This window comes from Carassius auratus, chromosome 22 (assembly GCF_003368295.1).
Source record: "Carassius auratus strain Wakin chromosome 22, ASM336829v1, whole genome shotgun sequence".
Lineage (NCBI taxonomy): Eukaryota > Metazoa > Chordata > Actinopteri > Cypriniformes > Cyprinidae > Carassius > Carassius auratus.
The window spans coordinates 30,492,875-30,506,901 of record NC_039264.1 but is presented as its reverse complement, the minus strand read 5'-3'; positions in this window follow the sequence as shown (position 1 = coordinate 30,506,901).

Below are 14,027 nucleotides of genomic sequence, written 5' to 3'. Positions count from 1 at the left end.
TGTAAACAGAGATTCAGAGACAGACTGAAGCTGGATCATCAGACTGGATCTCTGACCATCACAAACACTAGAACCACAGACTCTGGAGATTATAAACTACTGATCATCAGCAGCAGATTCAGCATCGTTAGGAATTTCGGGATCACTGCTACTATCGCTGGTGTGTATATAATTCAGTCAATGCATGTTCCTTTGTGGATCTAAAAAAAAACAAACATAAAACATTTAATTGTTTCTAAATCAACCCAATAACTTTTGGGTTGTGGACTGTTTAAAGAAGGGAGCTTTGACTTTTTGATTGTGTTAATTGCTCTTATGCTCGCAGTGATGTGATGCTGTTTTAACTACTGTTCCTACTGTATTTAAGTTTAACCTCAACTGTCACTCACATTTTTGAACATCGACAATTCAGGGATATCGATAGTTCACCCAAAAATCTAAATTATGTTATTAATAACTTACCCTCATGTCGTTCCAAACCCATAAGACCTCAGTTTATCTTCGCAACACAGTTTAAGATATTTTAGATTTAGTCCGAGAGCTCTCAGTCCCTCCATTGAAGCTGTGTGTACAGTACAGTGTCCATGTCCAGAAAGGTAAGAAAAACAACATCAAAGTAGTCCATGTGACATCAGAGGGTCAGTTAGAATTTTTATGAGCATCGAAAATAAATGTTATTCCCAAAAATAGCGAAAAAATTATGACTTTATTCAGCATTGTCTTCTCTTCCTGGTCTGTTGTGAGAGAGAGTTCAAAACAAAGCAGTTTGTGATATCCGGTTCATGAACAATCATTCGATGTAAACAGATCTTTTTGAACTAGTTCACCAAATCGAACTGAATCGTTTTAAACTGTTTGCGCCTCCAATACACATTAATCCACAAATGACTTAAGATGTTAACTTTTTAATGTGGCTGACACTCCCTCTGAGTTCAAACAAACCAATATCCCGGAGTAATTCATTACTCAAACAGTACACTGAACACTGAACAGATGAACACCGAGCCGAGCCAGATAACGAACAATAGACTGACTCGTTCTCGATTCAAGAACCGTTTCTGTCAGACGCGTCGCCAATGACGCCATTACGTAGAGTGCAAAATAACCATTTTCTTCAACCGATTTATTGAATCGAACTGACCGAAAGAACTACTGGTGATCCAAAAACACCAGTTTTTTTGTTCATCTCTCTCTTCACAGCAGTTCAGTCAGTGTACTGTTTGAGTAAATTAATTACTTGGTTTAAATTGGTTTGTTTGAACTCACAGGGAGTGGCAGCCATATTAAAAATGTTAACAGCTTAAGTAATTTGTGGATTAATGCGTATTGGAGACGCAAACTGTTTAAAACGATTCAGTTTGATTTGGTGAACTGGTTCAAGAAGATCCGGTTACATCGAATTATTCGTTCGTGAACCAGATATCACAAAATGCTTTGTTTTGAATTCTCTCACAACAGACACGGAAGAGAAGACAATGCTGAATAAAGTCATAGTTTTTGCTATTTTTGGACCAAAATGTATTTTCGATGCTTCAAAAAATTCTAACCGGCCCTCTGATGTCACATGGACTACTTTGATGATGTTTTTCTTACCTTTCTGGACATGGACAGTATACTGTACATACAGCTTCAATGGAGGGACTGAGAGCTCTCGGACTAAATCAAAAATTTCTTAAACTGTGTTCTGAAGATAAACGGAGGTCTTACGGGGTTGGAACGACATGAGGGTTAGTTATTAATGACATAATTTAGATTTTTGGGCGAACTATCCCTTTACATTTTTATAATTCATGAATATGAAATTGATGTACTATTTTACATTGTACTGATTTTAAAATGGGTTTTAAAGGATTAATTTTGAGATTTTAAGTTTTCAGTCGATATATAATTTCTGATGATTTCTTAAATGTGATGCAACAAAGAAGTCTTTTTTTTTTTTAACAAAGGTCAAAACTACTGTTATAATTTTTGATTTTTGAGGGTGCATTCTTGTCATAAATTAATCTATTACTTTTCCTACATACTTTTTAACAAAAAAACAGTGGTAAATATATATATATTTGGGAGTCTTAGACCTTTCCAATGATATATAGTTTGTAAAGATTAGATTAGATTTAATTATAATATAGCAAAGTAAATGTAGGTGTCCCGTATACAGGACAGGGTGACAGTTAAAGGGTTAAGTTTATTTGTATAGCGCTTTTTTACGATACAGATCATTGCAAAGCAACTTTACAGAAAATTATGTTTCTACAATATTTAGTAGTAGCTTATTGGTGGTGAAACTTCCTAAAACAGATGCTGCCATTTGTTAGTTAAATGTAAATCATATAATATGGTTCAAATATATTTGTTAAATGCAGGTTGGGTTATTGGTCACTCTCTAGTAATAATGACTTTCTCTCATGTTCTGTTCCAGTCTCAGGTTTGTCTGGAGGTGTTATCGCAGGAATTTTGATTGCTTGCGTTGTGCTGAATGCTTTTTGTGGTGGTTTCAGTTTTTGGTTGTTCCAGTCACATGAAAGTAAGCTGTGAATAGTCAGTCATCTTATTATCCTTTATCCTTAGTCATCCTTTTAACACCAAAGAAGCAGATATTTTTTTAGATTATATATATATATATATATATATATATACATATATATATATATATATATATATATATATATATATATATATGTGTGTGTGTGTGTGTGTGTGTGTGTGTGTGTGTGTGTGTGTGTGTGTGTGTTTGTTACAGAAATATAAACAACTTTCAGATGAACTAAATAACAGTTGATATAAAACAATGCAACTTCTGTCAGAGAATAATACAATTCAAGAATTGTCTATGGAATTGAAATAATTAATAGACTACTTCAATTTTACTGAAGTACAGGAGATTGTTCATGAATTTAAGAAATGAACAATAGGAAAACAACTCCAAGTCTTCAGGTCTCTCAATTGTTAATCTGTTTTCTTACAGAATAATGAAGTACTAGCCACTGGATCCAAATATTATTGCTTTGAGGAGGAGGAACAGGCTGTTTTTCTTAGGTTATTTTGCAAGTAAATGTATCCTAATTTAAGAATGTTTCTGGATCAGCTGTGAATAGCATGGCTTTTGATATGTTGAGCTAAACCAGAACCAAAATCAGTCTTTAATGAGCTTGAAAATACATTGATTTATTTTGAAGTTGAACTTTAGTGACAGTAGTTATCATGTTCAGTGCCTTTAAATGGATGTATTAACAATAAATGCTGTGTTAAATGTTGTTACTCTGATTGCCATTGTCTGGTTTGCCATTTTGAGTTTTCATCTTTTGAAGGGGTCATATCATTTAATTCAAATTTTTCCTTTCTCTTTGGAGTGTTACAAGCTCTTGGTGAATAAAGAAGATATGTAAAGTTGCAAAGACTAAAGTCTCAAATCTAAAGAGATATTCTTTATAAAAGATGAGACTCGTCCACGCCCCCTACATATCTACATCAGTATAGTATGTACAAAGAAAGAAGGAGTACCTTTTTATACTCATTGTAATAGTGTTGTTACCACCGGCACCATGTCATGTGTTTCAATGTGAAATGAAAATCCACTTTAATACGATTTAGCTGGAAGGCCAGAGAACAAGGCATTACAATAATCTAACCTAGTTGTTATGAAGGCATGTATAAGCCTTTCTGTGTCTGCAAAAGAGAGAAAAGGTCTAAGTTGAGCTGTTTCTCAGGTGAAAAAATTCAGTTTAGAGATGTGTTTTATGTGTTTTTCAAATGATAATTGTGGATCAAAAATGACACCAAGATTTCGCACCTGTGAAGTGGGGATTACCGTACAGGAATCAACAATCAAACTGATCTGCTCGGCCTTACGAGTAGCTGCCACTGTACCAATCTGCATCAGTTCAGTTTTGGAGCCATTTAGCTTTAGGAAGTTGTTATGCATCCAGATACTGATCTCTGCTAAAAAAACACACAAAGATATTAATGAGCAATGGACATCAGGACTAGTGGTGATGTAAATCTGCGTATCATCCGTACTGCAGTGATACCCAAGACCATGTTTCCTAATGATCTGCCCAAGTGGAAGCATATAAATATTAAATAATATTGGACCCAATACTGAACCCTGAGGAACACCCTGTCAAACAGGCATGGTATCTGATTTGTAGTTACCCAAGCCAACAAACTGGGCACGATTTGTTAAATAAGACCGCAACCAATTGAGGAAGGCTCCAGAAAGACCCAACCAATTTTCCAGCCTGTCAAGCAGAAGAGAGTGACATATAGTGTCAAAAGCAGCACTGAGGTCTAACAAGACCAAAATACTGCATGCACCTTAATCCGCCGTGATAAGAAGATCATTTACGACCCTTATTAAAGCGGTTTCAGTACTATGCCCTCTTCTGAACCCAGATTGAAAAGATGTCAAACATAGTTTGTCGGTCCTTGGTAGGCTACTTGTAGTGTTTTTGTTTGTTTGTCCTGTCTTAATACATTCCCGATCAGCTTTACTAGGAACAAACTCCTGGACATCAGTAATAGTACACCAAATAACTTTCTGCCAACATTTGAGCATTCAGATATACTGGACATTTTAGTCAGAGGAGCTGTGTTCCTATACGCTGCTGCTGAGCATTCATCTGGCGAATCTCCACTCCATAGCAAATACAACTCTGCCATGCTAGAACTGTTGGCCAATCAAATCACACACACAGAACAACATTATCCAGACTCTTTCATTATTGTTCTCTGTTATTTTAGTAAAGCTAATCTCACAAAGAACTGCCTAAATATAGACAGAACATCACATGCCCCACCAGAGATAGCAATATACTAGACCACTGCTACACTGTTTTAAAGAATGCATACCACTCTGTCCCCCGAACAGCACTGGGACTCTCTGATCACTCTTTGTTCCACGACGGCACATATACTAACATTGGATCAATACACAGGAAAATAAACATGTAAGCATTTTTATTTTTATTTGTATTGTTGTTTTTGTCATAATCTCATGATTATGTTTAGTTAAGTTCCTGTCTTCTTCTGTTATGAGCTCTCATTAGTTTCCATGGTTTCTTATTAGTTAATTTAATGTGCATTTTGAAATAGGCATGAAACGCAAAATTTCAAATAAAAATCCCTTAATTAATGATTTAAACTTGCTTGAGATGGGTTTTGACTTGTGCGAAAAAGGTTTGATGATGGAAATGCATTTTCACTTTTCTGCAAAAGTGCATCCAAAAAGTCATATGACTTTGTGCTATTGGACTGAAAACCTGAAATGTGAAATGTTGTTATGGTCATTCGGAAATGCACAAGCAAAGTCTGTCATTAAAGTATTCCTATACAATTGCCTCCCAGAAATTACACGGCTGTGTTACCAAACAGCAGCATCCATATCCGAAAACAATGACGACATTCATTGTGTTTTGTCTGCTTCCTCTGAGCTGCAAGTAATTTATTATATATGAAGATTATTATATTCTTCTAAATTTCTAAGTGATTTATAGTGCCAGTTTATCAGAAAGTAGCAATTTGGTTCTCTTTGACTTGTTTGATGGAAACAGTGCTTGCTCACAAATGTTTTATGCAATATTCCAGTTAAATTCGCAACTTTGCATGGAAACAAGGCTTGACAGATGAAATTATAAAAAAATACACACACCATAAATTAGAAATAAATGATCTTACTGATCAGTGTTTCTGTCGTAGAAAGTTGGATCATGAAACACGACAATTGCTAATCTCATCTTCTCAAATCTGTCCTGTGTAAACAACAGTACAAAAATATTAAATGTTGCAAATACAGAAGCAGTTTTAGTGTGTGACGAATAAAGAGCTGCTCAGTGTAGATAATTATAAAAAGGAGAGAGTCACATCACTCAGATTCAACAATGAACACAACAATGAATATGAATATGACGATGATGATGTTGATGATGAACATTGGGAAGAGTGACTGAAACAGATGGACAAGCTAGAAACACTGGTTTACAAAGTTTGAAGTCAGCTGTAGATTTTATCTTTTACATGTGCACATTATAACATCGAGAACAGTAGCAGAAGCACAAAATTAAAATCTGAGCTATATGAACAGATGAGAGACAAACATTTAGAGTGAGTTGCACTATAACTTTAAACACAGTTTAACAAATCAAGGCTTGTAATCCAAAACTGTGACAAAAACTTGTCCACCATGATTTGCTATTGTAATTTAAAAACAATCATGTTAATATTCAATTTTCTTATTCTTATTATTATGATAGAAATGTCCACTTTGAACAAGCACATATCCCAAAACACAGGATATTCACACTAAATATTCCAGGCTATTTGATACACTGAAATCATAAACCATCAATTGGACTGGGTCTGAGTTTATTCTTCAGAGGACTCATCAGACAAGTCTTCAGTGTCATCAAATGAGTCTTCATCTAGGACAGCTGGATTACATCCACAACTCCAGCCTGATCTCACAATCAAAACGTACATATTTAGACGTAAATTAAAACTGTCCAATACGTATGTGCCTTTACGTATCTAAGGTGTCATTTACGTATTATCTGGACATAATTACAGGTTCGATACGTATCGAAATTTACGTAAAAACAACCTCAAATACGTACAGATAGAACGTGTTCTCTGAACAGTCAGTTATCCATAAAAATTTGCTCATTAAGCTGCTTTTCAATGTCTATCTGATTAATTTGTTTAATATTTATGTATATTTTCCCTTTTTATATATATTTTTGATCAATGTAAGATCCCTATACCCCACCCGAACCTAAACCTACCCATTTTATACAGAATGTTAAAAGAATAAAACATAATAAAACACAATTTTAGTAAAAATATAACATTAAAATGATATGTTGAGCCACTAATGTTAATCCTACACCTACCCCTAAACCTACCCATAACCATTTCTTAAAACTACATAACGTTACTGTTATAAATAAACAAATAACAAACAAACAAATGTAACGTTAATCTTTTTTTTTTTTTAAATATCAAAAGTGGTACCAGAAGTAGTTCAAATAATAACGAGTTCCAGTCGCAGTCCTCTATATGGAGGTAATAGTTTTTTATAGGGTACAGAGCAGAATTTAATTTATTAATCCATGAAATTATGAATCTGTCTTCTCCAAGGGGCAAGGAACTCGACCGGAACTTGAAGTCGGGTGGGGGCTGCCATCTTTTAGCAGAACTTCACTTGCGTTAGCATTCCCATTGACTCCCATTCATTTTGGCGTCACTTTGACAGCGAATAACTTTACATCTGAAGCGTTTAAAGACTCTGTTTGTCCATTATTTATTTCTAAAGATACACGACAATGTATAAAGGGCTCCATTACCTTCTATGTTACATTATGGCCCCGTATAAACAGTTTTTGTAAAAAATAGGCTAACGATTGCATCATAACCACTCTGTCGCATTACCGTACAGACAGGAGGAGAAGCTCGCAGGCAATTAACTTAATATGGCGTACTGGCATTACATTTTAAAATACTATACAAAATAATTAATCAGAATACTTACTCCTGCTCACTCACAACAAAGAACTCCCCGCTCAAGCTCGCCGTCTCTGCAAGATTAACAATGGCACAGCCCGCACAGCGATGGTTTGCACGCACAGCCACTTAGAAGATTTACATCTGGCAGACAGGTTGCTGACGTCGTCAAGCTTCGTTTGAGTCTGCGCGTCAGAAACGGAAGTGCTAAAACTGGGCTTCATTTGTCTCAATTGAGTTCCAATGGGGTCGCTGTGTCCATTTCTTTTACTGTCTATGGTCTTCTCTCCGTGAAGGCGCACTGGCACAGTCCAACTGAAACACGACACGTCGCAATCTGTGACGAATTGGATGAGGACCAATGAGCGTTCGACATCAGTGCCGTAAACCATGACGTGGCGCACTGGCGCTATTTTCAAATTCGAATCATAACGAGTGCGAGCTTTGACTGTGACGGACGCTGTTGCTGAGAATGAAGATGAAGATCGATTGATAAAGAGCTGAATTTGGATATGTTCCTTGCAAAAAATCTGGATTCTAAAGATATGCAGTACAGAAAACAAATAAAATGGATGTGATTTGTAATTGTATGCTTTGCTTTTGTGTATTTATGGCTTGCAGCATGCACATAAATGTTATTTCCTATTAAGTAGACGAGTAAACTGCTTTCAATAAATTGAATAAAACATGTAATGATATGAAAATTAAATACAATAGATTTAAATCATTAAAGCCACGATTTTAATATTAATACATGGGAATTCATATACATTCAAACTTTACGTTAGAATATGTACGTTTTTTTTAGCTGCTAACACATAAGTATTTGTACGTTTTACTGCTATAAATACGTCTAAATTGTACGTTTCTATGTGCATGAAAACGTAAGTAAATGTACGTGTGGTAGAACCACATTTAACGTAAAATATATATATTGTGTTTGAAATATAATAACGCTCTATTTCAACTTTTATTTTGTTGACCTAACTAATATAAGCTAGCCAGAATATTTCAACAACAAGCTATATAATAGTATTGGACTTGGATGTTTCTATTTCTTTTACTAGTTATAGATTTCAAGGTCAAGGTACCTTACACTAACATTCATCTTTCGTGCACACACCAAATACTGTATACAAAAGCAGCCATGTTGAGTTGAGACAGTAAATATGTTTCTATAGGTTTCTATATGGGTTCTTTATGTATAAACACCTAAACTAAAGTAAGAAAGCAAAAAAAAAAAAAAAAAAAAAAATAACCATAATGATTTGTGGAAATCCAAACCAGGATATTTAACAAATATCCAAAATAATAAATGATAAAATAAATTTCTTTCAGAGATCCAGCAAAGAAACCCTCAGCCAAGATGGAAAAAGAAGCATTAGTGATGATCAAAAACAAGTTAATTGAGGAATGTCTGGAATACTGAATGATGAAACTGATTTCTTAAAAAGGTATAGAAAATATAAACTCTGTCAGGTCAATGATTATTAAATGATTGAATGAAGAAATGTTTTGGACAATAACTTCCTGTCGACTGCTGATCATGATATTCTTTCTGAGTTCAGTACAAGTGTGGCATGCAGTTCTGCACTTGTTCTTCAACACTTGTTCATGGTTGCATATGTTTGAGCATTTCCTTGTTCAGTGACTGACTTCAGCCCTCACCCTGTCACCATCTGGGCATGATTTGTTTTATCTCTGTGTTTGGGAATCAAGTGGATGATGAATTGACTGACAAGTAAGGTCTATCAAACACCAGGTTTTTTAAATGTATTGATTTTATTGCACATTTCATTTATTCATTACTTTTAAAGGTATTTATCTCTTCCATTTTGATTACCCTAATAAATATCTACTTTTGGGTCAGTTATTTTACTTTGTTTTACTCTCATGCTTCTCTCAGGTTGTTCTTCTTCAAGGTTAAAGTATAGTAGTTGTAAGATATGTCAATAAACGGTAGGTTTACTTCTGTAACTCATCATTAGAAATTCCATAGGGGCTACAGATTATTAGTTTCACTTTCAACTAGTTAAATAACTGCATCACCATCATAACCACCAGCAGAAGAACAGAAAGCTTTTGTGAATCAGAATCTCCATTCGTGAAGGGAAAGTGGTGAAAATGATGCAACTCTTTAAATTGCTGGCAGTGATCTTGTTTTTTCTCAACAATGGTAAGATCTTTATTTCTTAAGGATTATTTAAATATAGATCTAGGGCTTGTGATGGGTTATGGTTAGGACGACAACAGTGTAAGACTAACTATAAGTCTGTTTGTCTGATGAGTGAAACTGATGTTCTTCTGCTGTTTGTTTTCATGTGTTACAATATGAAAATGATGAATAAATGTACTTGGGCTAATGTTTTTTTTTTTTCTTCAGGTGTGTTTGGTGATGTTTCAGATGAAGTGTCAGTGTCAGTGATGGAGGGAGATTCAGTCACACTGATTTATGTCGAAACAAATAAACAAGAAGATATTAAATGGTATTTCAATGACACTCAAATTGCTGAAATCACTGGAAATCACAGTAAGATCTATACAGATAATCAGGATAAAGAGAGATTCGGAAATAGACTGCAGGTGAATCAGACTGGATCTCTGACCATCACAAACATTACAAACACAGACTCTGGAGAATATAAACTACTGATCAACAGCAGCAGTGAAAACATCTTCAATGTTACTGTCAATGGTGAGTCATTAATGGATGTTTAAATGCAGTCTTACATGTTTTTTATTTTATTTATTTTTTTAATACAATTATTATCATAATTATTCTTTTTGCGTCTATATTAATTCACATATAAAATAAACTATTTCCATCTTCAAGGTGCTATCAGTTTTCCTTTTTTTCACAACAGAAATAATATGACAGTGTCTAATCTAAACATCTCTGATCAGCTGATAATCTGTAAAAATAAGGATTTTATATAAAATATGGATGTAAACTGTGTTTTAGCACAAACCAAAATGTTTCTTTCTGGTTCAAAAGTCAAGAAAGAGTTTGTGCAACTGCAATCATGTTTATAAGTCTTTCATGTTGTGTAGTTTTGTTTTTCCATAAAAGATCCCCTGTGTTTCAGATGTTCCTGCTGCTGAACTACATGAAATAAAGAGAAAATCAGTGAAAGAGGGAGATTCTGTCACTTTAGATCCTGAAATAGTAAAAAATCCAAATGATACAATGAAATGGTATTTTAATGAGATTCTCATCGCTGAAATCACTGGAGATCAGAGTAAGATCTGTTCAGATGTTCAGTGTAAACAGAGATTCAGAGACAGACTGAAGCTGGATCATCAGACTGGATCTCTGACCATCACAAACACTAGAACCACAGACTCTGGAGATTATAAACTACTGATCATCAGCAGCAGATTCAGCATCGTTAGAAACTTCGGGATCACTGCTACTATCGATGGTGAGCATATCATTCAATCATTCAATGCATGTTCCTTTGAGAATAATAATAATAATCATAATAATCATAATAATAATAATAATAATAAACTTAAAGGTCCCGTTTTTCGTGCTTCTTTGAAGCTTTGATTGTGTTTACAGTGTGCAATATAACATTTGTTCATGTTTCGCATGTAAAACACAGTATTTTTCACACAATTCACATATCTGTATACCACTGTTTTCACTGTCATAAAAACGGGCTGATGTCTTCCTTGTTCTATGAAGTCCCTCCTTCAGAAATACGTAACGAGTTCTGATTGTGCCAGTGGTTCCTGTGTTGTGATTCGACAGCAGCTTAGAGCAGGCTGCCCTCCTGGAAACGCGATTGGACTAGTTTTACATTTACATTACATTTATTCATTTAGCTGACGCTTTTATCCAAAGCGACTTACAATTGCTATATATGTCAGAGGTCGCACGCTTCTGGAGCAGCTAGGGGTTAAGTGTCTTGCTCAGGGACACATTGGTGCCTCACAGTGGACTCGAACCCGGGTCTCTCACAGCAAAGGCATGCATCTTATCCACTGTGCTAACACCACCCCCAGTTTTGGACTAGTTTTGAGAAGCAAGTGGGTAGGATTTGTTTTGAAAACCTGGCAATCCTGATCTGAACGCACGTGCTGGAGATGTACTTCTAATCACAGGAGTGTTTTTTACTGACGAGATGCACATGAAAATCACATTAAATTTTTTTGCAAAGCCCTACCATCTAGTTAACAAAGCTAAACAGTGTTGTCTTTTGTGTGAAAAGTTACAGAAACTGTTAAACGCACCAACTTAAATAATAAAATAAACTTACCGGTTGTGGTCCATTAACAACGCCTTCTCCAGACAAAGAGGGAACTGCTCCATCTTTCAAGAATAATCTTTGTGCGAATCCGGCATTAAACTGATTGAGATTGAGGGAGATCGCTGTCCTCAGCAAAATGTGCTGCACATAGTTTTACATGTTGATTATAATTTTCGGGAACCGAGTTAAACATAAATTGTAACCATTGATCTCCAAGTACAGCGTCTCTGGGAAGCCCAAACAAAGATGATTGGACTCTGAGATGAAAATGACAGCGTTTCAACGACATGGTAACAAACACAAACACAGCTCTTCCTCTTCTCCTCGGAGCGCAACAAGGCCACTTCCCCTTTTTGTGTATTCATGTGGGTGGAAGTTAGTCAAAAAACTGTTAGTCAAAAAACTGCAGGAACTAGGGTTGTAGTCTAAACGGGTCATTCGATGTAGGCGAATTCTGTTAAATGAAATATCTCGCTTGGCATTGAACTTGGAGCTTTAGAATTTTATAGATATTATTTATACTCTAACAACCAACATTACACATTAACTAAAGTTTAAAACATGGGATCACGAAGAACGGGATTTTTTCTTATTTTCATTGTTTCTAAATCAATCCAATAACCTTTGTGTTGTGGACCATTTAAGAAAGTGAGCTTGGACATTTTGATTGAGGTTATTAAAATGAAAATGCATAATATTACATTACTTGCTCTTGTGCTCGCAGTTAAGTGATGTTGTTATAACTGCTATTCCTAAAACAGATGCACATTTATCAGTTAAATCAATATCATATAACATGGTTCAGATATTTGTTAAATATGGGTTGGATTATCGGTCCCTCCTTAGTAATAATGACTTTCTCTCATGTTCTGTTCCAGTCTCAGGTTTGTCTGCAGGTGCTATTGCAGGAATTGTGATTGCTTGTGTTGTGCTGAATGTTTTGTGTGGTGGTTTCAATTTGGTGATCTTCCACTAACATAAATGTAAGTTATGAATACTCAAAATTGACATTTTCTTTACTTTTTTAAATTTTACTTTTGTTAACATGTGACTTCAGAAATTATAATTTGTATAAATAAAATCTAAACAATTTAAAATTTTTCCACTTTTTTTTTTTGCTTAGAATTTGCATTGTGGGCTATACCATTAGGATAACAATTCAGCGTGTTGCGTTTATATTCTTATCTGCTTTCCTGTGCTACCTAGTAGCCTGTCCTTTATTAATATATTATATTAATACATATACAGAGTTTGAGCTTTTTAATTTATGCCACTATCTTCGTCCAATGAGCCACATATTTTCTTTAGGTTTTCAATGGGGCACAAAACACTTAACATGCAATTTACAACAAATTGCTTTAATATTCGGAGCTATTGAGTTGGTATGTAAATATAAGCCTATATGTTAATAAGGTGTGTCCTCCAGTGTCCCTCTTTTAGTAGGATACACTAAGCCACGCTAATGGTACAGCCCAGAGTGCAAATTGTAAGATGAAAAAAAAAAAAAATCAATTTTTCGAAATTGTGATTTTATTTATTCAAAGTGATATTTTGTGGATTCAAAATTTAGCAAACATAAAAATGAAAAAGGAGAGAAAAGGGCATTTATTCATTTAAATATTTAAGAAATGAACAATCGGAAAACAAGTCCAAGTCTTCAGGTCTCTCATTTGTGAATCTGTTTTCTTACAGGAATATGATGTACTAGCCGCCTGGTCCAATTATTATTGCTTTGAGGAGGAGGCACTGGCTGTTTATCATGGGTTATTTTGCAAGTAAATGTATCCTAATTTACGAATGTTTCTGGATCAGCTGTGAATAGCATGGCTTTGCTGAGCTAAACCAGAACCAAAATCAGTCTTTAATGATCTTGTAAATAGATTGATTTATATAAAAGTTGGTGAAACACTTTACTGACAGTAGTTATCATATTCAGTGCCATTAACTGGATGTATTAACAATAAATGATGTGTTAAATCTTGTTACTCTAATGTTATTCATTTGGTTCACCATTTTAAGTGTTCATCTCTTAAACTTAAAACAATAATAAAAAATAAATAAAAAAATACATATGTTTCGGTCCTATTGTATGATGACACATCATTTAATGTCAAATATAAAAATATATAAAAACAACTTTTCAGCAGCATCTACAACACTGTAAAACCCGACAAGTTAACTCAACTCAAATCGTTTGAGTAAACCGATTGCCTTGACTGTAATACCTGACAAGTAAACTTAACTCAAACGGTTTGAGTAAACAGATATCCTTAAGTTATG